Source organism: Solenopsis invicta, chromosome 16 (genome assembly GCF_016802725.1).
Source record: "Solenopsis invicta isolate M01_SB chromosome 16, UNIL_Sinv_3.0, whole genome shotgun sequence".
In the NCBI taxonomy this organism is placed as follows: domain Eukaryota; kingdom Metazoa; phylum Arthropoda; class Insecta; order Hymenoptera; family Formicidae; genus Solenopsis; species Solenopsis invicta.
Window position 1 is genome coordinate 288,815 of NC_052679.1, and position 27,706 is coordinate 316,520.

At 33.2% G+C, this 27,706-nt stretch overlaps 1 protein-coding gene across 1 annotated transcript in view; it reads left to right on the top strand.

Moving 5' to 3' along the window:
* LOC105196108 (nephrin) overlaps positions 1–27,706 on the top strand; it is a 301,908-nt gene that overhangs the window by 8,160 nt on the left and 266,042 nt on the right. The window lies entirely within an intron of this gene.

A 27,706-nucleotide genomic window follows, 5' to 3' on the forward strand; every position in this document is an offset into this window, starting at 1 on the left:
AGAAAGCGTGAGAAGATTATTAACGAACTTATAAGAGAAAAATGCAGTGGATCCCCACTTTGATCGTATTATATCGTAATGCGATAACGCCAATTTCTTAAGAAATGTCAGTAACGCGATAAAGAAACGTTTCCTAGAACATCATTCACGGTCATCGTGTAAACGTTGTTTCCCGTCAAACTTTGCGACAGCCAGCGGGGGTGATCGATCGCGAAAAAGCAGTGAACCGACATCGATAGGGCCGGACACGTTTGTCACTCGAAGCCGCGATCGATTGGCTACGACGCCATCGACGACGACGGGGGGCTGTTTGCGAAGGTTCGTCAAAAACTGGACGACAAAAAAGAATGCGGAAACGCGACGGAAAAACAATGGAGACGCATCCGTCGGACGACGCGCGGCGTGGAGAAGGAGAATCCGAAAAAACAACAAGGGAACATTGCGAAATGCGAAGAAAACCGTGAAAATCGAAGGACCGAGCTACGAGCCGATTCCACGGAAATGAAAAAGGTGCCGGTAATGAGAGTCGAGCAAACTGCGAATGTGGTGCGAGGGTACGCGGGGGTAGTGCCAGGGAGTTTGCCAGGGAATGCGATGAAAACTCCGACGAGCCAGACGATTAATCCTCTTTGTCATTTAAATCGAGGCCGATGCGTGTCACGCGGCCGTGGTCGCGTTGTCAATCGTTATTGGAACGGTTATCGATTTATCGCAACTCCCTACCGCGCGCTGCGCGCTGCGGGCTGGGTTGCGAGGGTTGGCGTAAAGGGCGCAAGTAGTGGCACGTCGATGATAATTGAAATTCGAGTAGCGACGGTAACGAGATGTTTATGCAATAACGCGTGGAGCGATAGCTGAGTTTGAGGCGTTTCGGCCGGGCAGGTTTAATATTGGTTTTCCTTTCTCCCTTTCTCCCTTTCTTCCTTTCTCCCTTTCTTCCCTGTAGGAAAACCTACATTCTCTTTTGTGCGCATCCTGCGCTCCTTATTTTAATCGTTCGCCATTCTCCTTTTATAAATTGTTTTCTGGCTGGAAACCTTAGAAACATGTAGTCATCTATTTTGAGGCACAAAAGAAATTGAGGGTTGTGCTCGTAATGATATATAATTATTGAAGTTAAATAGAATATTTTCATATTTGAATAAGTTTGAAACGGTTTTTGGTCTTTCTGTAATAACGTGAAAAGTAGTTTGTGCATAAATATTACTATTTTCCACGCTCAAAGTGAAATAGATTTTCGAAACTTTTTAACTGCTTAAAAAGCAAATCAAACCTCGCGCAATTTTGCGGATGAAGAGCTTCGAAAATCGATCTCACTTTGAGCATAGAAAATAGTAGTATTCATGCAAAAGTTGCTTTTCAAACGTTACCTCGATAATTACATCAGAACTAAAAATCTTTCTTTACTCATTAAATATATATAATCTGCATTGCGCGTAGACAATGTAAATTTCTATATGTAAACTAGATTTTACGTTATCTATGTAAATAATAATGTATGGAATATTAAAAAATTTAGATTTTATTAGAAATAGTGAAAATGATGTTCCGCTTTTTAATACTACATTTTTTTTATGTACATACTCATATATTTCATGAATTTAAAGATATATATATATATATATATATAATTATAAAGATCAGCACTAAGATCTAGCTATGACCGTTAGGACTTCTCAATTGTTTTATATTTGTGTCTTTAGATATTGATCTAAGGTTTTCTTGTTACTGATTTAAATTATATGGATTAAATTTTTAAGTTAGATATATAAACAATCTTTTAATTTAATTATTTTTTCCGTATTGCGTTCCAATTTATAATAATTTATATTGCATGTATCGTCTACTTGAAAATAGTTTATACAAGCGCAATGTAAGCAATGTATAAATCATTCATGTAGACGTAATCTCGAAATGTACAGAATCCTAGTAATTATTTAATATTATTTAAATATTTCACAAGCGCTTTTAAAATGTTTGAAGTAATAAAAACTGACGTTTGATTTTATGAAGGTTACTCAAGTAGCTTGCATGATTCTTACATTTTTTAACACATGCCCTAAGAGCAGCAAATAAAAAGAACAGTTATTCGTGTCACAAGAATAAGATTTGCTCGATAAAAAATTAATACGACCGACATTGCGTCGCCGGAACATTGGCAGAAACATATTATACAACATACAACTCTTTATAAGAATTCGATCGAGTTGTTACAGTTAGACGTCGTACCGGAAATCGAGGGAGTTATGTAAACCCGATTTCAGAGCGGCAATCGAATGCGTGGCGGAACCAATCGACTTTTGAACTTTCCGGTTGCGGGACTTACAAGACGCGTAGCTTCCAAGTTTTATGCCGCGGAATCGATGGAGATTACAATAGGCTGTCTGACGTTGTTACATGAAAACTTTGCTCACGTTGCTTGCTTTGCCACTTCCGTTCTCGAGAAGAAATTCTCGAAATTCTGACGCGACAATCTGTCCAAAGCTAAATGACAAAACCTCGCGATTCTCAAGTTTCATATTGTAGTTTTCTAGCATAACCGAGGTTAACGAAATCTCTTCGCTTCGCGTGTCACTTGGCGCGAGTCGCGACCGCGCCTCTTGATTAACAGAATTTTAGACAGTATGTTGAAAGTTTAATTGTGCATTTGTACTGTATATACATCAAATGTGTAATTTCAGCGCAACAAATTGTTCTTTGTAAATGAGCATACATTTGGCGTTAATTAAAGTGATTTATATTACTGTTAATATTCACGACTTTGATATGAAGAGATTATCAATCTTTTCATTTGCGCTGTTTAAATAATAAAAATTATATAATTTATTAATCTTTAATTATACTAATGATATTTATGTGCATTTAAATGCATTAATCATATTCGCATAATGCCTTTCATACACCAAGCTAATAGCATTAAATCGATATAGATGTGATATCAGGAATTATATTGTCGTATTTAAATGTAATATCTGTTGAATTAAATCAAAATTAATTTTGCTCGAGATATAACGATTAAAATATTAACGACAATGCGTTTTGAAAATAATTGTAAATACTTGTTCGACATTTCTTATCGTAATTGTAACCGAAATCGACGGGATCAGACATCGGTATCAGCGGTAATTAGAAACAAACCGTTTCTCTAGTGAAACATGACACGGCCGATTAAGCTCTTAAAATTTCGCAGCGCCCGCGTGTCGGAAAATACGTTCCTATCTCGACATCCATGCAGCAAGGTCCGCGATTTATGACTCACAGCCTCCTGCCTGCGCCCTATTTCTCCATCCTTCCTTTCTTATATCCTTCCGGAGTCTTCTTCGACCTTTTCTTTTCGCCCGCTGATGTCGTAAATAGCTCCTTTCTTACTCTCTCGCTAATGTAAGACAAAATTGCAAGATTATTTTCAATGGTCCTGCTGTAAACGTTGAAATATTTAATACAATAAGGCTGATGCACTTCCTCTCGACTGAAATTCTTTAGCAAATTATAGTTGAACTTTCTTTCTCTACAGTTTGACTGTGCACTGTTTTTTGCAACTTTTAAGATTAAATAAAGCCGTATATTATCTCTATACAAAGGTGCTAATTAATAAATTACTTAAAAGAAGAAAATCCTATCGGAAGATAAACGTATGCAAAATAATACGAGCCCGAACGTTAAATACATTTTGCGTAGTGCTAAATAAAAAGTAGAATATTTTGAAATTTTAATGAGACAAGTCATTGACAAATATATTATTGACAAATAAACATTTTAATTTAATTTTAACTGGACTTTTAGAAAGAAGGAAGAAAATTTAACTGGACACAGATTTGATAATAATTTTGTTAGACTTTCAAACTGGTTGTTACAATGTCAAAATTTGTTGCAGCATTGTTCATCATGCTTAAACATTTGTCATAATTATTTTCACAAATATTTAGTACAACAAAATTACAAATCGATATTCATTATTTGCTACATTTTTTCATATTTTTGCAAAATTGTCTTTTCTGTATATAACTGCATTAGATACAATTATTGTTGCAAATAGCACAGCAAATTAATAGCGCCTAGAAACTGTGTTTGTAATATACTTTGTAATGCCGCGGTTAAATATCTTACATTAGTAAGTAAGAAAACGTCATGAGCGGAAAAATGTGCTTTTGGATAACATTTTTCGCGTAACTGAAATTCCTTAAATACTTGGCGTAACCTGGAAATGAAGGGCTTTCAAACCTTGACCATTGGAAGTAGGTCGTGCTAGGGAGAACGTGTCCGAATACCGTCATTTAAAAACACGATACACGAAACATTGCATTTATAATATGCATTTTTTTTGCATTATATATGCCTTTCCAGCACATTTTTAATAGTTACTAATATTAATGTAAAATATAAACAATAGAATTACATATACTATATATTTATATAGAAAAGGCAAAAAGTATCAGAAAAATATCTGATAAAATATCTTGAAAACAAAATATTGGTATTATATGATTTTTCTTCACACAACATGATTCCTCTAATTATTCTGTATATAAACGTATTAAAACAAAGTTATCGAAAATCAATAGTTTACAGAATATTTTATGTCGAAATACATGCCAAAATAAAATATAATATAAAATTTCTCAAACTATTTATTTTTTGCACTACCTTAATACTTTTGTATACAGAATAATTATAGAATTCATATGCAAAATGACGATAATCTTTATATGAAAAATATTTTTATATGAAAAATTAAACTATTTGGACATTAATTTTACAAGTATTATTCCGGATCATATAACTTTTGTATAAAATAATTTTTTTCAAATATTTTGTTTTTGAGATATTTTACTGGTCCGATACTTTTTGCTTCCTTTGTATAATAAAGTAACTCGAAATTAAAATTTTTTGTACCAAAAAATACAAATTGTTAATTAAAATCGATAGAAAAAATAAATTTTCATATTTCAAGCATATACACGTAAATTTGTGTTTATTGATGACCTATTTTACTGTTCACGTAAATTTTGTGAAAATACAGCGATATGCAACGTTTTTTGGAAAGTTGCATGTCGAATTGCTATTGAAAAAATCGACGATTAATAATACCCACATAAACCAATCGGAAAATGGCTTCGAAAAATTGCGGTTGCCCAAAAATCGCGTGTATTACTCATAAAACGAAGGGCGGTCGAAGATTGAAATCAAATTTGACTTTGCATATAACGGGCGGCCGGCGATACATTCTCGCCAAAGAGCCATTAAACGATAAATCGCTTATTACCGGCAATTAATATCGCGAACAGCGGACATCCCGTTAATTCTCGTTTAAACAAGCGCCGTTTCGGTTGGAATTCATTCCGCGTAACAGCAAACTGCATTTTCCCCGGGCCATCTTGAGCTATGCGCGCGGTCATATCAGTTCGCGGATGCTGCAATAGAAGCAGCAACAGCAGAGGTAGTAACAACCGCCGTCGCCGCTGCTGCTGCCGTTGCCGCTGCTGCTGAAGATGGAGCTCGACTAAAACTAATTTCTCTTGGAAGCCAACTCCTTTTGTAAGAATTTTTTTTAAACGTTACTTCTCTTTTTTTAGTGAAATTAAAATCCTTACATACTTTGTGTGGGACGCGAGAGCGGCAAATAGATTGCATCTCGCCATTGCTTTTAGTGAAATGGCTGGATTAACAAAGTCGGGATTAGAGCAAATAATTAAATAAATCCTCAAAAATACGTATTTGTTTTTTTAATATTTTTCTTTTTTTCTTAAAGGTTGTGCTAACTTTAACCATAAGTTAGTATCGTCATTGTTTTTAGTGAACGATTAGAATAAAAGAATCCTAAGTAGAGCAAAAAAAAATAGAAAATAAATTCTGTATAAGTCGCATTTGATTGTGCTGAAATGGCTGTGCTAGTTTAATTAAGACGTCTACTTTTATCATGTAGAAATTAAAAGAACACATGATAGAAAAGATATGAGAAAATTTATTTACTTTCTTCCCTTCTTTCCTTCTCAACCTACCTTCCATACATTAAAAAATTTTACTTTGCCAGCCCTGGTAATTGATCACAGCCATTCACCGCGATCAACGCTTAAAGTTTCTATTGAATCCACCGATTAGAAAATTTTATGTTAAATTAGTTAATTGGCAACGTGAGCAATTGGGCGTTATTCAAAATCTAATAGCGTGAATGAACAAATCTCATTCTTTAATGAAAATCACTACTGCAAGAAATTACTTAAATTAAACTACACATATTGTAAATGTTTTTTTTTTTTTTTTTTTTTTTGAAGATTTCTAATATGAAAGGCCGTATATTTAAAGCAGAAAAATAATATGATGAAGTTTTATACGAAGAGCTTTCTTCGTCTTTCTTATCGGTGAAGTTGGACAAAGAATAATTAACACACACACACAAAAATGAATTCTTAAAGAAATGCATAAGTGCTTTAATTTAAGAATATGTTATGCTTAAAATAGCGCCAAGAATAAATAATCTTCGATTAAGAATAAATCATTCTTAAAACAAAACGAAAATATATTCTTAATTTAAAATAAATTTTACTTTATTTAAATAGTAGAATTGCGCCCATTTAACATTAAATATGTTTGTATTAGGATTAGTTTTTTTTCAATGCGGCCGGGTTTGCTGCGGCGGATTCATTGTACATTTCACTCATGTTGTTTGTGGGTAGCAGATCTACTGCGGCAGATCCGCCTGTGTGTATAGACAACCGACGTGACGCGGCGTTTTTTTACCGTTGTGATGAAGTCGGCCGTCAGTTTATTATGGACATAGGTTAGGTAGGACGAACAGAAACATTTTACTTATCCTTGAAAGTCTGAATTACATTTTGGAGACATGCTCTGTGAATATAATATTTTACTTACGAAACTATCCTCTCTTATTTTATAATTATTAATAGTCTGTTCGAAAATAAGTTTAATTATTATTAGTAAAAATGCAGTTAGCAGAAGTAAAAATTACTGGCGTTGCGTTTTGTTTTATGCATCAGTAAAACCAGTAGATGATCCCAAATAGTCCGAAACTCTTTCTTTTCTCCATTTTTTCTTTTTTTAAAATTTTTTTTTTATAATTTTTTATACAAATAAATTTTTAATTTTGGCAAAAAGTTAATAAATTAAAGTTTATATGTTTAAAAAATAACCAGTTAAATTAAAAAAATAATTTAATTAAAATTAACTAAGTTAAGTTAAAAGTTATTAACTTTATTATTGAACTTTTAATTTTTTAATTACCCAATTCTGCAAATGAGCTACGAGAGTTTATAACGCGGAGTACGATACAAGATCTCCCTAAAAGCTGCTGCGGTAGTCTCGCGCAGCGAGAGATTCCGCTCGCCCAAAGCGCGCGTGCACGCCGTTTAAAGCTCCCCCCCCCCCTCCTCTCACCTTCTACTCGGGTCGTTGACCGCACGCGGTCGCGCCAGACAAGTGCACGTGCGTACCGAGTGGGCCGCCTCCCCACTCTCCGTCGGCCGAAAAGAGTGGGGAGGCGGCCCAGACGGCAAGCACGTGCGCTTGTCTGCCGGGACTGCCTGCGGTCAACGACTCTAGTGAGGGGGCTTTAAATGGTGTGCACGCGCGCTTTGGCTAATTGTAAGCGGAGTCTCTTTCGCTGGGCGAGACCATCGCAACGACTGTTAAAGATCTTGTATCGCACCACGTTATAAACTCTTGTAACTTATTTGTAGGGTTAAATAATTAAAAAATTAAAAGTTATGATATTAGAAACAAGAATACGATCTTAAGAATAAAATACACTTTGCACAGATATTTATTATTGATGCAAGTGAACAATCGTAATTGAAGAGAGCATTTCATACTTAAATAAAAACAGATAGCATTCAAGATAAAAAATATACGTAAAGTAAGAATTCATTTTTGTGTGTGAATAATTAGAAAAATTATACTAGCATGAATTCTAGAAACTATAAAGCAGTGTGAGCAGAGATAAAACTACTTTACTAAATTATTAGGTAACTGATTAAAACTGAAGAATGTTTTATTCTATCTCTCAATCTCCGCTCGTTGCTCATTCTTGAGCATTCATTGTCTGCGCGATTTTTATTAAGATCCGCGACAACCATAAGATTACAGACTACAATTTTTTTTCCCGGCAAGCGTGAAATCTTTAATCTTTCCACATACTTAAATTGTTCCATATTTCGAAAGTCGCGGGGAAAGATCAGGGTGAACGGGAGAGGGACGACTAGGCCGCACGCAAGCTGGATACAGCACGAAGCCTGTTTTATAATGGCGTACGCCCTAAAGCCGATTTGTTGCACGCTCGTGGAGGTAGTCGCGCGAGATACGGCACGATTAAGGGTAAAAGTTTCTCAGGTCGTGTTCGCCGCGCGGGAAGGGATCTCTCGTGCACCGGATGAGCCCCGGTGCACTCTCGAAAGTGAATACCCGGGAATTACTGGCGGCTGAAGAGGGCGCGTTCTCTCTTTCTACCTTCCTCCCGACTTTATCTGTCGGTTTATTTATGAAGCATAAATTCGCGTTTCGCACTGCGTACACGCGAGAGAGAGAGAGAGAGAGAGAGAGAGAGAGAGAGAGAGAGAGAGAGAGAGAGAGAAAGAGAGAGGGGCGGAGGGGGAAAAGGGGGAGCGAGAGATACCCGGGACGTGGCCGCTGCCGCAGATATTTCGGGGATAATTCCCGCGGCGGATGTTTCCGAAGTTGTTGTGAGTTCACACTGGGGGATGAGAGTTGCTGCACCGGTATGATATCGCCTAACTCGACGCGTGGCGTATTGCTTGAGCAATATTCGTATGCTCAAATGCAATCGTGTGGATGGAGCGATGTCGGTTGTACATTGCAGCCGTACACGTGCTCGTTTTCCCGTCGATCGACGATCATGGAGATTTTTCGTTTAATGTTCAGCGTCATTTTCGCGAATTTAATTCTCGAGATAATAGATATGAAAAAATATTGTATGTTATGCATTTTCATTGTCACGTTTCCGTTTCGTTCAAGCATAAATGTAACACTTTCTCATGTATATTTAGCATCGCAATCTGTATTCTCTCAGAGTTTAATGTATGATATAAAAGTATGATTACTATATTCTTATTCATATGTTGAATGGGTTTAATATATAAAACGGTTTAATGCATAAAATATAAAACGAATACAGTACTTGGTTTATTGCGAGTATAAACGATGAATGTAAATTGTGATCACAATTACGTCTTTACGAGATTTGCTTTTTACCTGGGAAAACATGGGAAAACCACCAATCAGTGAGCTGGTTTGTTTCGCTTGTAATCAGTCGAATAAACAGATCCGGTTACTGTATTATTGCTAGCAGAGTTTACATAGAAAATGGATAACGACTCGCACACCAACGCTCCGCATTAGAGATGATTAATCAATTATGGACATTTAAAACCGGAATCATCAAAATGCTAATTTTCACGAGCTCGTATACTATGCCACGAGTTCATTTGCTTAAATCAACCGCGTGGAAGTTCGACACCGTATTTATGACATACAATTAAGCGATGGATTTATCTACTATAAGTATGTATATTATATTCTGTTATTGTATCTTCTCGTATACGTTAAAAGTTTTATTTTAGTTTAATTACATAGTATTAGTATACACATATACACATCGTAAATAATACAAAAGTTACTATAAATTTTATTTTTATATATTTATATATTTTGTATTAACGGAGCAACATTTTGTGGCTACATATTGTGGCATATATAGTTTTATTTGATGGATTAAAGCAATAAAAATCGTAATAAAAATTAAAAAAAGTTTTTTTTCATAATCATGCTTGATAATAGGATTATTATTCTACAGAGGGATGAAAAAATTTTATTTGTGTTATATTGTATAAATGTATTAAAATTCTAAACTTTTTCTAAACTATGTAACAAAAATTTATAAAATAATCGACAAATATATCCTTTATTTAATCAACTTATTTTATTTAAATATACGAATTCTTTACAATAAAACTAAATATTAAATTTAATTTTTATTTATATAAATATAAAAGAATTGTTTTTTTTTTTTTTTTGAAAATTTCTCAATGATTTTAACTATAATTGATTAATTTTTGTTTTTACTTTAAATATAAAATAATAAAATATGTATAAACATCTTTAGTAAATCAACAAGTTCTGCGAATAATCTTCCGAGAAGACACGTGACTAATATCGGTTTTTTTTTGACGTCGTGCTTTTAGCTTTTGCACAATATTTCATGACAATTCCTCAGTGCTGTGGTGAGAAAAAGGGAGGAACATTTTTTCTCTCATTAGTTGTTATAGAAAAAAAGATAAAATGAACGTGACAATGATCGATCGGGATGTAACGCGAAGAAAGTCTTGCTTCATTTTTTTAATTATCAATTGAGAGCAGTACAAGCTATACTCAAGTCGACTATAATTTCCAAACTTTCGTAGTTGCTCGATATAGCTCTTTACTCAGTTCTCCTTCGATCTGGTTTGGCCGATGCGGATCAGCAGGATACAGTATCCCGTCCGTTGTTCCTTATCCTTATGGGGAGGGAAAGACGCGACCCTCGTTGTTGGGGGTTGCCGAGGGCTGACCCGAAGCTCATTTGGCTCCTTCTGATTAAACCCGAGTCAGCACAATGTTTACGCTACCGGTGCACTCCTCGCCCCTTCCACTTCCGGCGTTCTCCATTATTCGCGAGATTACTCATTTTCCGAGCAATTTAACTCCTCAAAATTTACGTAAACGCGTTTGCGCGCGTTCACTTGCAAAACTTCATTCTCGTGATACTCGCTGTAATACTCGATTTAATACACAGTGTACTGTTTTTGATAGCGACAACGAACGAATGACATGTCGTATCGCTTATGAGATAATTGTTCCTTCTTAAGAGAAAGGTTTCTCATTCGTATTCTCTCTTTACTTGCACCGGGATTACTTATTTCGCGAAGACAGGAAAATCTTCCAATGCGTGAATTTATCTCGCGCCGCGCTATTTGCACTTGTTCGCAAAATCGAACGAGAGATATTTTATCGAACAAGAAAATCGCAATTTCCGTCAGTGATGTCGAAGTGTGGAATTGTCGTTTTTTATCCGTTTTTGAGAGATGGTACGCACTTGTGACACTTTAGAGAAAACAACACAGAAAATCTTGATTTATAGTATAAATTTCAACTTATTGAATCGTGCTTGAGGTGCAAATTCTTTAAATTGTAAATTTAAATTGTAAATTTAACTAAATAATCTACATCTTGTTTTAAGAGAGTCTGCAAGTATATTCTGTGATATTTAAATGATTCGGCTGTTACGTTTTTTTTTGTTAATTTTCATGATTTTTATTTTAAACATTTTTCTCACGTAAGAATTGATAGAATCATATGTGATAGAATCGATTGAATAAGCAGGGAAAGCTGGTGCACTAGACAAATTTGCTGATAAAACTTTGCCGAGCTGTAGTTTCTAAACTATCTGCACGTAATCTCGTTGATTAAAAGGGGAAACTGTCGTGTTTTCCATTGAGTGTAAATGTTTGTTATTATTGTCCATAATTGGACTACGATTGAGTTGTTGTTCTACGAACGGTATTTATAGAGATATAATTAGAATATGCATGATAAACTAATCCGATCCGCAATAAATCTCTCCGCGTAATTAGTAAAATTTCAATATTTAATAATCTAAAAACAAATTGGGTTTTATTTATTTTTAATTTTATAAAAATAAAAAGATGAAAACATTAAAATAGTATTCTGTGTATTATGATTAAATTTATATGATGTAAAATTAAGAATTGTTAAATTAGAATATAATTTTGTCTTTTTAATTATCGAATTTTTTCTTTCTCTATTTTTCCGTTAAACTAGGAAATTGCAGCGCATTGTTTTCATTCTTCTCAGTCGTGGCAATTTGCATTCGAAATTTTGTTTTTGGCAGATTCCAATGAAATAAGCGCTCGCGAGATTTTCAGTCGAGAGAGAACTGTCCGCGAATGTGACGGATGAGGTGTCGGAATTCACCGAGAAGTAAGCGCAGGAATGACGTAATTGAAGACTAGAATCGTTGAAAAGATCGGCGAACCATCGTTGGTCTCGTCGATTTCACCGTCGCATCGTCGTCGTCGTCGTTGTCGTTATTCCTTTTTTTATCCCTGGCTGCATAGCGATTCAATTGAAGCATTAACTAATTCACGAACGACGTCGTGTTTTCTGACGGCGACGTCGCCGATTTACGAGCGACGGGAAAAAAGGAAAATGAAGGATATTCTCAATCCAGAAATATTGCAATTTCTCGATCGCGATTAAAGCGTCAACTTGACGTGATTCATTTTATTTATTTATTTTTTTCGTTCTTTTTGATATTCTTTATAAAGTATCTGCGCTATGATAGATCCGATCACGCTGTATAATAATTGAAGATTAATCTTTTTATGCCGATAATGAAATTGAAAAAAACGAATAACGTAAAATTTTTGTGCGCCAATGAGTTTTGAAATGTTATTTATCGACCAAGTTTGTTCGGTAGCAAAAAATTTATCAATACGCGCAGGGATATATATTAATTTCGTCGGTGTACTTTCTCAAGCGGAATTTTATTCCGTTTCTTATCGATGCGCAGGCAGTTATTGGAAAGAATCCGGTGATTTATTACTCTATTCCTGCTCGAATGTTCCAAGGGTCGAGCACGAAGGGAGAAACTAAGGCGAAGAATTCTTCTTTGGCAAAAGGGCTGTTTATCGGGAATGTTTTTACGACCATCACCGGATTTACTTTTCTCGTATAAATTAAGTCTTTGTAAAGTGGAGCTCTTTAATACTTTTAAGTGTACCAATGAAGAAAATTCGCTTTATGTTCAAGTGTAGATTGTACTTTGAACCTGAAGTAATTTTTATTGCTTTAAAACATTTTTTGCAAACGAATTGTATGTAGAAATGTTTATTTTTTGAAGAAATTATTAGAGATAGAAAGGGATAGAGATGAAATAGATAGAAAGGGTGAAATAATATTTTGTTTTTTTAAAAATAATTTAGGATATATTAATGCACTACGATTCTTATCAACACCAGTTTGTTAGCCATAGAGTTCTACCAATCTTTCTATAGATATAAGTTTATCGGGTATATAGAACGAACATAATTTACAATTTACTAAAGAGGGAAAAAAGGATGCGAGATAGCAAGGGTGAGGGGAGGGGAGGGAGTCGTGGAATATTACCAACTAATGTCAAAAAGGCACTTATAAAACTATATAAAAAATTGTTAAAAAATTATTAATTGATGATTCTTCGTAGATCTTACACACTAATGAGCAACGAAAATTTTATGAATATTTTATAAAATATATTTTACTTAAAAAAATTTTTTTTTAAATTTTTTTGGTTTAAAAAACAACTTTTTAAAATAACTTTTTTGCTACTAGTGAATATTATGCAACGTCCACTATAAGGTTGTAAAATCGTAAGAGCGATCTTACGCTCATAATGCAAATGGCTCACGGCCTTTCTCACTACATGCAGATATAACTTTTATATGCCAAATTCATACACACATTACCATACACATTAAATTTAACTACATTATTTGAAAGCCACATTCAAGGCCTTCAAGCTAAAGTTAAAAAATTATTATGTAACATATTTCTTAAAAATTATGTAGGTAAATTCATACTTGTAAAAATCGTTGCTACCTGCAAAAATGAAAATTAGTTTTTATAAAAACGCTGTGAACACTAATGACCAGTAATTATCTTACAATGTCTAAATAGACTAACGAAGTAACTTTTATGATTGCTCTTAAAATTTATCGCGAATTATACCAGCTATCATAGTATCTTACCACCTTATACGTATCTCACGATTGTCTTTCCTCTATTTGTAGTTGTAGTTTGTATAAAAAGGGGAAGAGTCTATAAAGGCTGAATCCCCTACAAATTTTGTACAATGTCATATCTTAACATTATTTATATTCAATTTGAATGATTCCAGCTTAAACAAAGATATTTAGTGCGGTGATGTTTTTTGGGGATTTATTGACATGTATTGTTTGAGTTCTAATATGTAAAAACGTTGGCATCAAATGCAAAGAGAATTGAGTAAACTTTATCATTCCAGAATGCTTTAGATAATTTTCTAATACGATTACCATAATTTTTTTGGAAGGTTTTTCTATACAACATCAGATATTCAAAATATTGATTTTCAAAATGAATATGGTAATACCACCACATTAAATATCTCCGTTTGAGCTGAAATCGTTCAATCTGTATATAATTAACCTTAATATACAGATTTTCATGAGTTTGGATAAAATTTGCATGGGTTCAAAATCGGTCATTAATAGATCCTGTTCCTTTCAACAATAATAAAATAAAATTTATTTACCTTCAGCATTTTCAACAATAAGTACAGATTAAAAATTTTAATGGTTAAAGATTTATAATTGATGGGACGAGAAATATAATGACTTGGATATCTCTTAAAAGCTTAAATAAGCCTTATCGATTCTCGCGCAAGAACGATTGAAAATCTTGAATCTGGAAGCAGCGAGTGAGAAAGGAATCAAGAATATTTTTCCACTAACTGCCGTGACGCATGTCAGCTCGACGACTTCATCGTCGAGGAAGCCGTGCCGGAAGTCGTACACTCCAGCTTCACCACACGATTTCCGCATAGCGTTAAGAATTGCATTTGCTGCCCCGTTTCCCTGCGCCGATTCCCCAGCGGAAATCGGACCCGATAAAATGCGGAAACCCTTGAAAATTTCATAACGTTCCATGCGTTTCGCAGCCGCATTTCTTGAGAACGAGCTTCTCTCTTTTCTACTTCTCGCAGAGATGTTTTGAAATGTTCCTGTTACTTGTGACACACTTAGAATTTTATGGCATATTTTATATGAATGGATAATCTTTTTTGCTTTTTAACGCTATATTTTATTTTCTACAAAATTATATATTAATAATATTTTGCACTACGTTTTCTATTTAATTTCTCGATTTTTAAGTTTTGTTATTGAGGAATTAAGATGTAAAATTAAATTTCTAGATATTATGTTACGGAAGAAAAAATATTTCTCGCGTCAAATATTTTTATCATTCGTCGGAACGTTGTAAGTCGAGAAACATTTGCGCTAAATTTGATGGAAATGATTTGAAAACTGATTCGCTCGAATGATCGCGATCTATTCAAAATAGAGCGAAGCTCATACGAAATGATGGCAGGGTTAGGAAAGCAAGAGCTGCGAAAACAGTGAAGCGGTCCTTGGATTCGATGGTCTGCGAACGTCCGCGTGACAATGAGAGATGTTACGGCTACTGCGCGTAACGTATCCGGGATACGCGCCATTCACCAAAGAGAAGTGCTCGTATCTTACGCGTAATGACATCTGTGGGAAAACATATATGTGTATCGAATAGGAATTGATACGCGTAAACCGGCAATATATAATACGTTACGAAGTTTTATAGCATTGTGTGAATCAATAATTGAATTTTTCTATCGATGCAATATAAAAAAAATGTTATAAAATGAAATGTTATAAAAATATTACATACCGTTTATACGTTTAAATAAATATTAGATATATACGTAATATATAGTTTATATTATAGAGGAAGATTGCTGAAATTGTTACCATCTTTATTTAAAAATGACCTAACTTTGTGCTTGTACACAGTTTCTATGGAATTATTTTAGAATTATATATAGTACTACCATGATGTAATGTGTGCGCGTGTGTATGCGTGTGTGCGCGTGTGTGCGCGTGTGTGTGTGCGTGTGCTTTATTATACTTGAGATAAAGATAGAGTAAAACTTTTGTTATTTACATTTTTTTTAAAATCATGATACTATAGCGTTTTTTGACACATTTATAGTTGAATTGAAAAAATAAGATAAATTGCCTAGGTTTTTTGATGCTTTGTAATAATCACAATATACTGTTAGACTTAAATTAGTAAGATTAAAATGTCCATTTTGCTCTCTTTTTATAAGTTACACAAAGAAAATTTTACGAATTGTCCTAGTCTTGTAAAGCGCCTCACAACGATATTGCCGTGATTTTGGTTACTGCCCGGTCGACACAATTTGTAATTGCTATATAATTTGAAAATAATAATTTATATAACAAATATTTTGTGATATTTATATCATAATTATTTATGTCTATTGCTTTTCTTTATATAATAAAAGTGTGCAAATGCTACATATTATTTATATAACAAATATGTGCTTCAGTATATAGAATTTAAACATTGGTAATATATAGACGTCATATAAAAAGTAATAATGAGATGATATAAATGTATCACCATCATTAATTTTGAAAAAGAGTAAATTACAATATAACTACAACATTTTTGCAATTTTCACGTTATATAAGATGTGATGTTGAAACTTATAGCTATTATATAGTGAATATAACTGTGTTGACTGGTATTAAAGATTTTGTATTAAAGACTAAAATAGGATTGAAGAAAGGAAATATACGCATTTCTGTAAAATAACATTTTTTCAATATTATTGGAACGAAGTTTTACGTGGAATGGAACGAGTTATTATTGTAGACTCCGTGAACGATTGTTGAACCATTGCAAGTTTGACAACCTGCAAATTATCATACTGAAGAAAACATATATATTTCTAAATTGTACTACTTGCAGGCTTCTTATTTTAAAAATTATAATAAAATGCAAAGAATTATGGAAAAATTACATAAGAAAGAAAGAATATTGGTCTGAATTTATGGGTTGATACACTTCTCGATCATAATGGGTTACAAGAAAATATTCTACTTTATTATGTCTTTATATGAAAAATGTTGCGATTTTGGCAACTTCTTTCTACAACTAATCAACTTTTGTCATTTCGCTTATAGCTCAAAAATGGCTAAAGATTTGGATATTTTTGTACTGAGACTCTTGACTCTAATTAATCTTTAAACATTACATCGTCAAAATATTGTAGTATGAGGGAAACCTGTACAGTTTTGTCTTGTAAGAATACCCGTCCAGTTAATTCCGCACGTGCGAGACATATCGTTGAACTTCATATAGGGTCTCGCAGAGTACCTAATATTTATAACTGCACCTTTCTCGTTCCGGCGATACGGCATATCATTTAATCACCGTTACTTCCGCGCGACTCCGATGGCATGCGAAATAACGCTCGTTCAGGCGGAAATGCGCGCGGCCGCAGCGGCGGCGCGGCGTCTTTCTGCTGGGGAAGCAAGTTACAAATAAGCGAACGTAAATACCGTGGCGGCTTAAATCGCGCACGGTCGCGCATGAATTCGCGTTTTATGCGGGCGGGCTCCTTCGCGGAATGCACCAGAATCACCGTATTATGATAATCTATCGCCCATACGGTTCCTCGATACGCGCCTTCGGATCTATCTGTCTCAATTTATAGCAGGGGTTATCGCCGGACAGGGCACGAATCGGTGCGAGAATTCCGCACTGCGCGATTATTATGCCGCGCGATAGCTCCGGCAAGCACATTTGACTATTCAACGGGTAAATTTAATTTTGGTTTTGCGGGGTCTCACCGCGCGATGTGTGCTTAATGATATTGCAATTTTTGTTCCGATTTGCTGCAATGCAGAATCGATACGGTTTAAAAAGATACTATTAAAAGGGCAATACGAATTTAGTTTGCTGCGGGATTTGTGTGCAGCTGGAACAATGAGCGGAACAAACTCGAATTAAAAGATTGAACGTTCGTGTAATTATTATTCAATACTATGCTTTTTTACGTCCAAATAATTTTGCGAAATAGAAAAAATGGATAAAGCTCGAAAAAAAAGCAATAGCGTGAAATCTCATTGAATTTTCGCTTTGTGTGCGTCGTATACATTAATCCGCTCGATTCTTTATATAAATCACGGCTCCGTCCGCCGATATACACCGGAATGTCCGTCGAATGCACCGGAATCGCCGTATTATGATAATCGATTGCCCATTCGCTTCCGCGATACGCGTCTTTACGTTCTTTTCGGGCCATGCAAGCATGTTATGATCGAACGTCGCCGTAATGTTCGCAAAAATTTCTATGGCTCGTAACGTGGCGAATGTGCATTCGAGAAGCACTTCATATATATTCTTTTCTTTTTCGTAGTGATAAATGCATTTTCTTTGAAACGCAGTATTAATGAGAAAATTACAGTTATGATTTTACATTTCTCTATGTATTTAATTATTTTCGAAGATACAAAGGCGCATAATAATTTTATCAAATATTAGTTTCTCTTAGTAGCAGAAAAAATTGAAATAGATTCAAATAGAAATACTTGTGGTAAAACTGTATCTATAAAAAAAAATTATTTATAGAATAAGTATTTTGTATAGTAAATATAAAAGAACAAAATTTAATATTAATAGTAAATTAATATTAATTTAATATTAAATTTATTATTTAACATTAAATTAATATTGATTTTATATTAAATTTTATTATTTAATATAAAATTAATAAGTTTATTATTTAACATTTATACATAAATACATTTATTTGAAATAAGATATTTTACATTTTAATATAGCACAAATAAAACAGTTTTCTTTATTTTTTATTTTTTATGAAAATAGAAACTTATAAAAACGTTGAGCATAACAAGTCAAGCTAGAAATTGTAATTGTTATTTTATTTTATAAATTTTGAAGTTAAAACTAGACTTTAATAAATTTCATTCAATAATTTACAAAATTACAAAGTGCAAACGTTTCGACTATATATTAGGCCATTTTTCATGTTAAATTAAAAAATACATATACGGTGTACTGGCGATAATCAAAGTTTATGAATAAATAGATGTATAATGTTGTGTGTTTATTCGGTACAAATACTTCTAGAATCTTTCGAACGACATTCGAAAACAATAGATTTTTTTTAACACATAATTGAAAAGATGCATTAGTTTACATATATATAATACGATCGATCAACATTTAGTTGAGTAAGAAATGAAAATTCTTATAAGGAATGGAAACTAAAAGAATAAACTATCAATTGATAAAAACAATAATGCATATTTTGTATTATAGTCTTGTATATTCTGAATAAAGAAATCTTATTTATCCACAATCGAAATGTAAAATAAATGTTTTGTTTAAAATGAATGTACTATATGTATAAATGTAAAATATTTTTTACTTTCTTTATACTTCCTACGTAACATACTTATTTTAAATAATATTTTTTATACATACATTCTTTAAATAAATAATTCTTTTATTCTTTCTGTTTCGATTAATTATTTTTCACACACTGTATTTACTAAAATATACAAAATAGATATGTGTAAACGATGTGTGATATTATTTTCGAAACTGATTTGAATCAAATGCAGAATGTATTTTTATATAATATTGTAACATTTGACGCAGTTAGTAAAAGCACTGTAGAAAATACAGTAAGAAAGACGTGCCAAGGAGAAAATGGTAGGTTTTCCAATCAGCCCGGTTTTGTGCGGCGCTATTATTGTCGTCACCATAACTTCGATACAGATTGCGCCTCGGCCGGAAAACTCGACGTCTTGTACGTCCATCGTTTATTCCTGGACTTCGAAGTCACGTAGATCCGGCAATAAAACTCGTGCAGAAGCCACCGTTTCACTTTACTTCCGCCTAGAACAGTTCCTTCGAGTTAACGGAACTCGGAGAATTTCGACAGGCACGACAGAAGTGGTAAGCGTCCGTACTCGTGTCGTACTCCTTTTGGAGCGAGTAGTTTATTCGCGTTCCCTGCGTTATGAGAATTTCAACGTTATGTGATAATGGCGACTAGTGGTGACTTCTTTAGTCGAGGAATACGTTCGCTGAGTTTCGCGCTCCTGACTGACAAGTTACGGATGCCGGGGAATTCGCTCTCTAACGAGGATATTTGGCAGATACAACTTTTTGATATAGCACGCGAAACCGTCGCACCGCGTTAAAAGTCGCGAGCTTCTTTACGTTGACGAGAACTCGCTTTTGAAGCGGAATTAATGTTGGAGATTTTGATATCGAAAACTCGGCTTATTTTCTCAAAGTTTTCTCGTTTTGATTCACTTTACGATGTGCATAAAATGAAGAAATATATTTTTAGATATTTATAAACGCGTGAAAATAAAACATGAATTTGATATGAATGTGGAATTTAGATTGAGCATGGCTAAATAATTTTTTTGGATTTATTTAAACATACTATCTACAGATACATTCTGCATTTTTTCACAATTAGTAAGTAATGCCATCATTAATTAATAAGGAATATAATTAATTGGTGTGTAATAATTAATTATATTACTACAGGAATTATATTACTACAGAAATAATTTATAAGGAATACAATTCAAAAAATTTTTGGAATTGTTTTTTTTTGCATTTCTTTTATATTTTAATATAATTTGTTTATGCATACATCACTAGTTTTAAATTTATGATTCTGAATAAAAAATCGGAATTAGTATTTTACTTTAACAGTTGATTGATTAGTGATTACTATTCGCGTACAATACACAGTAGAAAGCATTCTGTCTTTACGTTAAAACCGGTTCTTGTTAAAATTTTTGTGTCGCATTTTTAACTTATCCAAGAAGTAATTTAACATAACGTGATTACAATATTAATTGAACATTTTGTGTTAAATGGGTATTTAACATTTCTTAGCTTAAAATAACACAATTTATGAGCGAATAAACAAATAACATAGTTTGAAAATAATATAGTTTTAAGACATAAAGTCTAAGATAATTGTATAAAATATACATGTCAAAATGTTATAAATGTTAATTTTACTGAAAAAATAGAAATTTTCAAATTTGATTTCCAAATTGTATTGAAGTATTACATTCTTTGTGTTAATTTTTCACATAATATTTATGTCACTTTCTAACATATTTATTTTGTGTTCAATTGACATAAAAATATGAACCGTTTGAGATAAATGGTAAATTTAACACAAATCTTTTAATTGTGCTCAATCAGAAAAATGTTAAGCAAAACGAGACAAAATATAGTGAAAAATTTATTACAGTCACAATTTGTCTACCGAATAATTGCGTTGGATCGGAATGCTTCGCCACGCGAATTTCTCGATGTTTTTCGATACACACATTTTCGCGATACAGCGGACTTTGACAATGAAAAGCAATGGCTATTAGAAAACTGTCGACGCTAAGCAGGAGCAAGGTGGAAACGGCATCGAACTAAAGAAATACAAGGGCGAACGCGTGTTTGCCGTTAGACTCCCTTTCTTTTTCGCAAACGTTCGTTATTTCGTTTCGCGCGCAAACGTCCGTTGTTTTTCTTCACTCCGCTCTGGCCATTTTCTGCCCTCTTCTCGCACTTCTCATGGACCGATCTCGAACTTGCCGTATCGAGCGTTTTCGCCTCGCTGATTTCACCGGATTCAGAATTCCAATCGCTGATCCAATCCTTTCTGCCGCGCGCGAGGATTTCGGAAGCGCTTACGAAGTCGGCGAAGTAAAACCTTTGGTAAGATCGGCTCCTTCGGCTCCTACAAGCGTCCTCCTAGGCGCACTTCTTTCCGTACGCGACCGCACGTGAGATTTGAAGGGAGTCAAATTATCTGAATATAATTTGCCCGTCCGAGTCAGATGGAAAAGATCGCTGCTCTCACGGGTTTCGATCACGAAGGACGACGTTTGCCGACGAAGTTCTTTTTAGTCGATTTAAGATTTCAATCAGAAAATCCGAAATGTAGAGAGATCCTCGCTCGAGATATCCTCTTTCTACGTGATGATATCGCAAGCGAATCGACTTCTGACGTGACAAAAAAAAAAAACGTTCTTATCAATAAGTAGAAAATATTATTTTTTTATTAATGAGGATATATTCCATCAAACTTTCGAAACGTTTAATTAATTAAAAAACGAGCATATATTTCTTTGTAAAGCATCGAACGTATGATAAAAATTTATTAAAATTACGATCGTCATGCGATCCAAAGCTCGTATTTTACGAAATTGTTATGATATTTTATAAATTAATGCTTGAAGAAAATTGCGATATTGATTGACATTTTTTTAATAATGTTTTCCATTATTTTTTATTTTTATGTTAAAATATAATTTTAATTTTGAAATATTTTTATTATACACAAAAATAAACTTTAATTAACTATATTTGCGTAACGCACTTGTACTTGGTGAATATTCAATGAGCAATTTGGAGCATTGACCAATATCAACTTCTGAAATTCCGAAATGCGAAAATTCTTCAAGTTTCAGGCATGTAGCGTGACGCGCAGTGATTTAACGTTCGAGTGCTGGCTTAACTTAAGCTCGTAAAGGTTACGCTAGTGAACTTCTTGTACACGCGAGGTAAAGTTACACGTCGGCGTCGTATCTTTTGCGGGTCTTCACAGTGGTAAAACATATGAATTTACTTCTCTCGCTATACGCAAGCAGTCATACATATGTATGCATATGGTATGCAAGCGGGAGTACACGTTGCCTGGAACGGAATTGATAACGCTTGTCTTCTCAATCAGAAAGCCACCATGCGCAATCATGCGAAGCCTCACCACCTCAAAGTGAACATTGTGAACGTTGTTGCCAACTAGGTTGCCACGTGGTGTATCGACAGTCATAGTGAAATGATTGAAACACAAAGATGAGAATATAAACAATGTCGTATGATCGTAAATTGGCAGGCGTAATTGACAGCATGTATCTAAAAATAATAAAAATACTTTTATCAAAAAAATATGAAAGATCGAAATGTTTATTTTTATCTTTAATTTTATATATTGTAAAAATAATAATTTTTTGTGTAAAATATTTTACAAATATTAGAAAAAATAATGTATTAAATGTTTTATCATGAAATCATAAAAATCATTTGTAAAATTCTTTTAGCATCTATTTGCAATATAGATATTTTAGCAATATCTTTCAACATTTTGCATGTATAAGTATTCAGAAAGTTTAAGTACGAAGGCGTGCTCCGTTTATCAACACCATGATTTTCTTTCACGTTTGTTTGCCGAGATAATATCTAGGCTGCGAGTGTCTTCTCACATTTGCGTTCATGTTTGCACATTTCGAGAGGTATCGACCTGGCATGCACGTGCCCGATTGCAAATTTGATGTCGCCTTGATCAGAGACCTCGAACACGGATGTATCGAATCCGCAGTCATTTCCGGTTACCGAGTTGAGCATAGCGATGTCGCTTGGACACGAAATGAGGCGATGTTGCGTATAAACTTTATTATAACGGTGGGTTAATAGATAAACTAGTAAAACTTTTTTCTGAATCGAAAATCTCCGTTTTACGATTGCAGAACATAATTTAAACCGTTAAGTCCTAGAGGCTTTTTTTGTTTCGAATTTTTGTAAATCGGATTCTTTTAAGAGAAACGACGAACGTTGGAAAGTTTTTAAGAGAAACGGATAAACGTTGGAAATTTTTAGATTGCAATTGGTATTTAGAAATAAAAGAGTTGTTGTTTTCGAGAATCTAGTTGACAATGGAGTAAGATATCTGAAAAAAAAAAAATAATTGAAAGTAGAGATAAAATAGAATAAGAGACTCCTATTGTTTTACTGACAAAATATTGATTCAACAAATAAATAATTTTATCTTTTTTAGTAAAATATTTTAATATTGTGAGAGATTGTCAGGATCAGCATGATCTTCTAGAAGTTTATTAATAAAATGTATTATAATATGCTCAAAAGATATTTATTTTTTAATGCGTTATAAAGAAATAAACATTCCCGATCAACATGGACAATTTTTATTTCTTGACACGAGTAATTTGTTATTATTATATAAAAGAAGAGAAATTCTCGAATAGCTGCTATAGAGGGTCAAGAAAAACAAGTTTAACACTGAACCGATTTAATTAAAAATAATTATAGTAAAATGTACGCCAAAAATCTCTTTTTTGTAATTATTATTATACTGAAAAATATAGACAAAATAATTAATTTCTTGAATATTTGGCAGTAAAAGGCAGAGGTGTTTCGTTTTTTTTCATCTCCACTATCAAACTTTATATCTTTTTTCTAGATTATTTTTTTCATCACTTACTAAATTTTTAGAAAGAGCAATTATTTTTTCTTTAATTAAAAAATATAAATTGTGGTTAAAAATTTTTGATTAATACTAAAGTAACAAGGATTTAAAACAAAAAAGCATGTAAGGGACTTAATGTGTTACGTAAGATAAAAAATACATAATTACATTGAAAGTGTCGTTAAATGAAGAACATAACATAATTGCAATTATTAACGTTCGTATTGTTCGTAACGTTCACCGCGGTACTTGAAACGCCACGATGCGCGCGCACTACGCGTTGCAGCAGATGCATACACCAGTTTTAGGCTACGGTTCACTTGACGCTACAAACGCTTTGAAACATTCTTTGATTGGTCAATTCGTAAAATTCTTTGTTCTAATTAATCAATCAGATGCTTTCAGAGCGTCAAACGGACCGCAGCCTTATTCGCACGGGAGAAACATTTCCATATTCTCTGATGACGTATCACATCTCACAGAGTCAATCGCAAAGCCATATAACTATAAACGGACCAGAAACGAAGTTATCTGTGCGAAGTCTCTGTCGCGATATAGCGAGGTATCGCAGTAGTAGGTTTCCGGGAAATCGCGATTCGCGAACAGTAAACAGCGGAGAACATCGACGCACACACGTGCATATCGTTGCGACGCAAATTCAATTCGCGTATACAAAGATACGCCTGTCGAACTGTCATGTGCGATCGGAGCTGCGCAAACCGCTTCGGTTTATAACGAACAGTCAAGTAATAGCTTCTCACGTGGCGCGTATAACGAGCTACTTTCCACATGGCCACATCTCGGATGAGACCGATTGTCGAGCCCCTTTCGAGGTTTCGCGCCTACCCGTGTCATTCCGCAATCGCGCTATATTCCAGTCGGTCGTCGACGTTTCCTACTAAGTTTTGGAAAGCGCTAATTACGAGCGACGGACTTGCTCGTTAGCGTTCGCCCGAAGTTCGCTGCACGCCGAGCGATTCGAAAACCGGAGTGATTATAACACAAATTGGTTCGTCAGAGTCTAAAGTAAGAAAGTTTTTCGTAGCGTACGATGCAGGACAGTTGCGGGATGGGCTGGTATGAAATGCTCCGTTTGACTCGCTCGCTGACTTTCAGAATATTTAACAAGGACGAATTTAATTTTTGCAAAATATGTTTCAATTTGTATATTATATTTTGTAAGAATTTGTTGCGAAAGAGTAATTTGATACTCGAGTAAAACAACGATCTTTTTAAACATTTTATCACTAACGGGAGATATAAAATGGAATTGTTGAATGCCATTTAAATTATTTTTTATTATACTTTAATATTTTTAATACTGACTTATATGCAAATGAATGTTGAATTATAGCTTGAGGTACCTATTATCACAATATTTAACCTTTGACTAATAATAAACTAAGTTATAACAAGCCTATTTGAAACATGCTGCAAGTTATGATTCAGCCAACCATGCGGTTGTATAAACTGTATCCGTGTGTCTCTTAAATCGTATCGCTTTTAAAAATATCGAATTTATGAATTAAAACAATTAAAATTGTAAAAAGTCATTAATTAACATTTATTTCATAATAATTTATTGAAAAAAGAGTCAAATATTTAATAATTAATCAATAACGATAATGATAAGGTAAAGAAATTAAAATGAAAATGAAATTATTAAATTTATTATTGCAATTGCCATATTTTTGTTCATATTAGTTATTAATTTGACTGTTATCTTTTATCAGATTTACATTAATATCATTTATTGTAATAAAACAAATTTGTACGAATTAGGAATCTTAATACGTTTTTTATAAAAATATTGATTTAATCTTGATAATGATTGCAAATATGTATATACAATGGAATGTAAATTATTCTTACAATAAACTGTCATTTATCAGAATATAAAAGTTTAGTATATAATTACATGATTACATTATTATCAACTAAATAAATCGATAAAAAATTAGTGAGTTGTACCTCATTATTTAAAGAGTTATTATCACGCACAAAACAAGACATATTAAATTTTTTATATTACTTATTTCATATTTTTGTCGCTAAATGTTGCTTATATTAAGTAAAAATATGAAATATTGATGAGAAACGGTTTAGGTCGGTGTGCATTCGGCAACTCTTCCCATTCCACAGACGAACAGAAATTGATAACGAAAAGGTTAAAGCATATTATTCGTGCGTTTATAACGTTTCGCGCAATACGCTTATTACGTTGATGACTGTGAATTGAAACAATGAGGATATTTACTGGCAAATAAATTTTCATCTGCGTTTTTGGCTATTAACAATTATCTGGTGTCATTTGTTTGAAACGTTCGATAAGTGGAATTCATTTCGGGGACTTTAATATTCTCTCTGCGCTTAATGAGTTCGATCTATCGTTTATGATAATCCCGTGGCGATTACAATGGATGCAGCACGCTGAAAGATATATAAATCGTTTCGAAACGATAAAAAAATTTGCGTGCTTGTCGAAGTACCGGTCGTTTCGGTGCATCGGGTCAAATCCGCTTATGTTCCTACGACGTTTTTATCGAAATCCGTTATTATTTTTAAACCTCATTAATACGGACGTCGAACCGAACGGAATCGTTTCACGCACTTTGGGCATCGCGATCATAAACTACTACTTGTCAAGGAATTTATTAATTGTTTGTAATACGTTGTTTTATGCACTAAATTATTTTACATTATTGGAAAATTTCAGGATAAAATGAAGAAAACAAATAAAAAAAATATTATTTTATGAAAAAATTGCTTAGTTTTATTTTAACAATAAATATTGCAATAACAATAAACAAAATACTAACAATAAACAATATTAAAGTTTTAATGGACAATAAGATCATGACAAGTAAAGCGAGTATGTCTCGTAAATATGCGATTTATCATCCATGTAAATGAGAGCTTTAATCTAGTAGACAATCTTAATTACTGTCAAGTAATAGTTCTAGTCAGAAACGAGGAAGTTATCACGCATCGTATTTCTTATCTCTTCCATATCAACTCTTTTAACGAGTCCGTTTATTTCAAATCTTAATCTGATAAGTCAATTAATTAATTACAATTCATAGATAGAATTATGCATATTCGACTTTTGACACCTGACGACGAGTCTCTGTTTTTACAATGATAAGGAAAATAATTTTAAAAATAGTAAAAAAAAAATATTAGCAATATAATGAAATAGAACCATGTCGTATATCATTTCTGCAATGTACTTGAGAAAATAATTTGTGCTAAAAATAAATTTTACCTTAATTTATATTTAATTTTATTTATTATAGTTGAAGTTTAATAACTATTTGTGCAACGTAAAGCAGCAAGTTATTAAATAAACAATCTACATAGCAGAATTCATGTAATTACACAATAAACATAACTAATATTTAGAGAAATTAGCAATTAGTGAAGAAATTAGTACATAGTGGTTATAAACAGGTCCACGTTTTTCTAGTTAACTTTTTATTTTTTATATACAATATAAAATTGAAAGGTTTTCTACAAAAATCAAACAGATTTAAAAAGTTCTAGATTATGACGTCAAAATTTTCTATCGGTCGTGCTATATCGAGAACAATTTTATTCTAAAAAAAAAAAAATTAAAAAAGGAATAGGACATATAAATAAGTAGTAAATAAATATAATTTTCAACGAAACCATCTCTCCTCAAACACGAGTCCAGAGATTAAAAAAATTTTT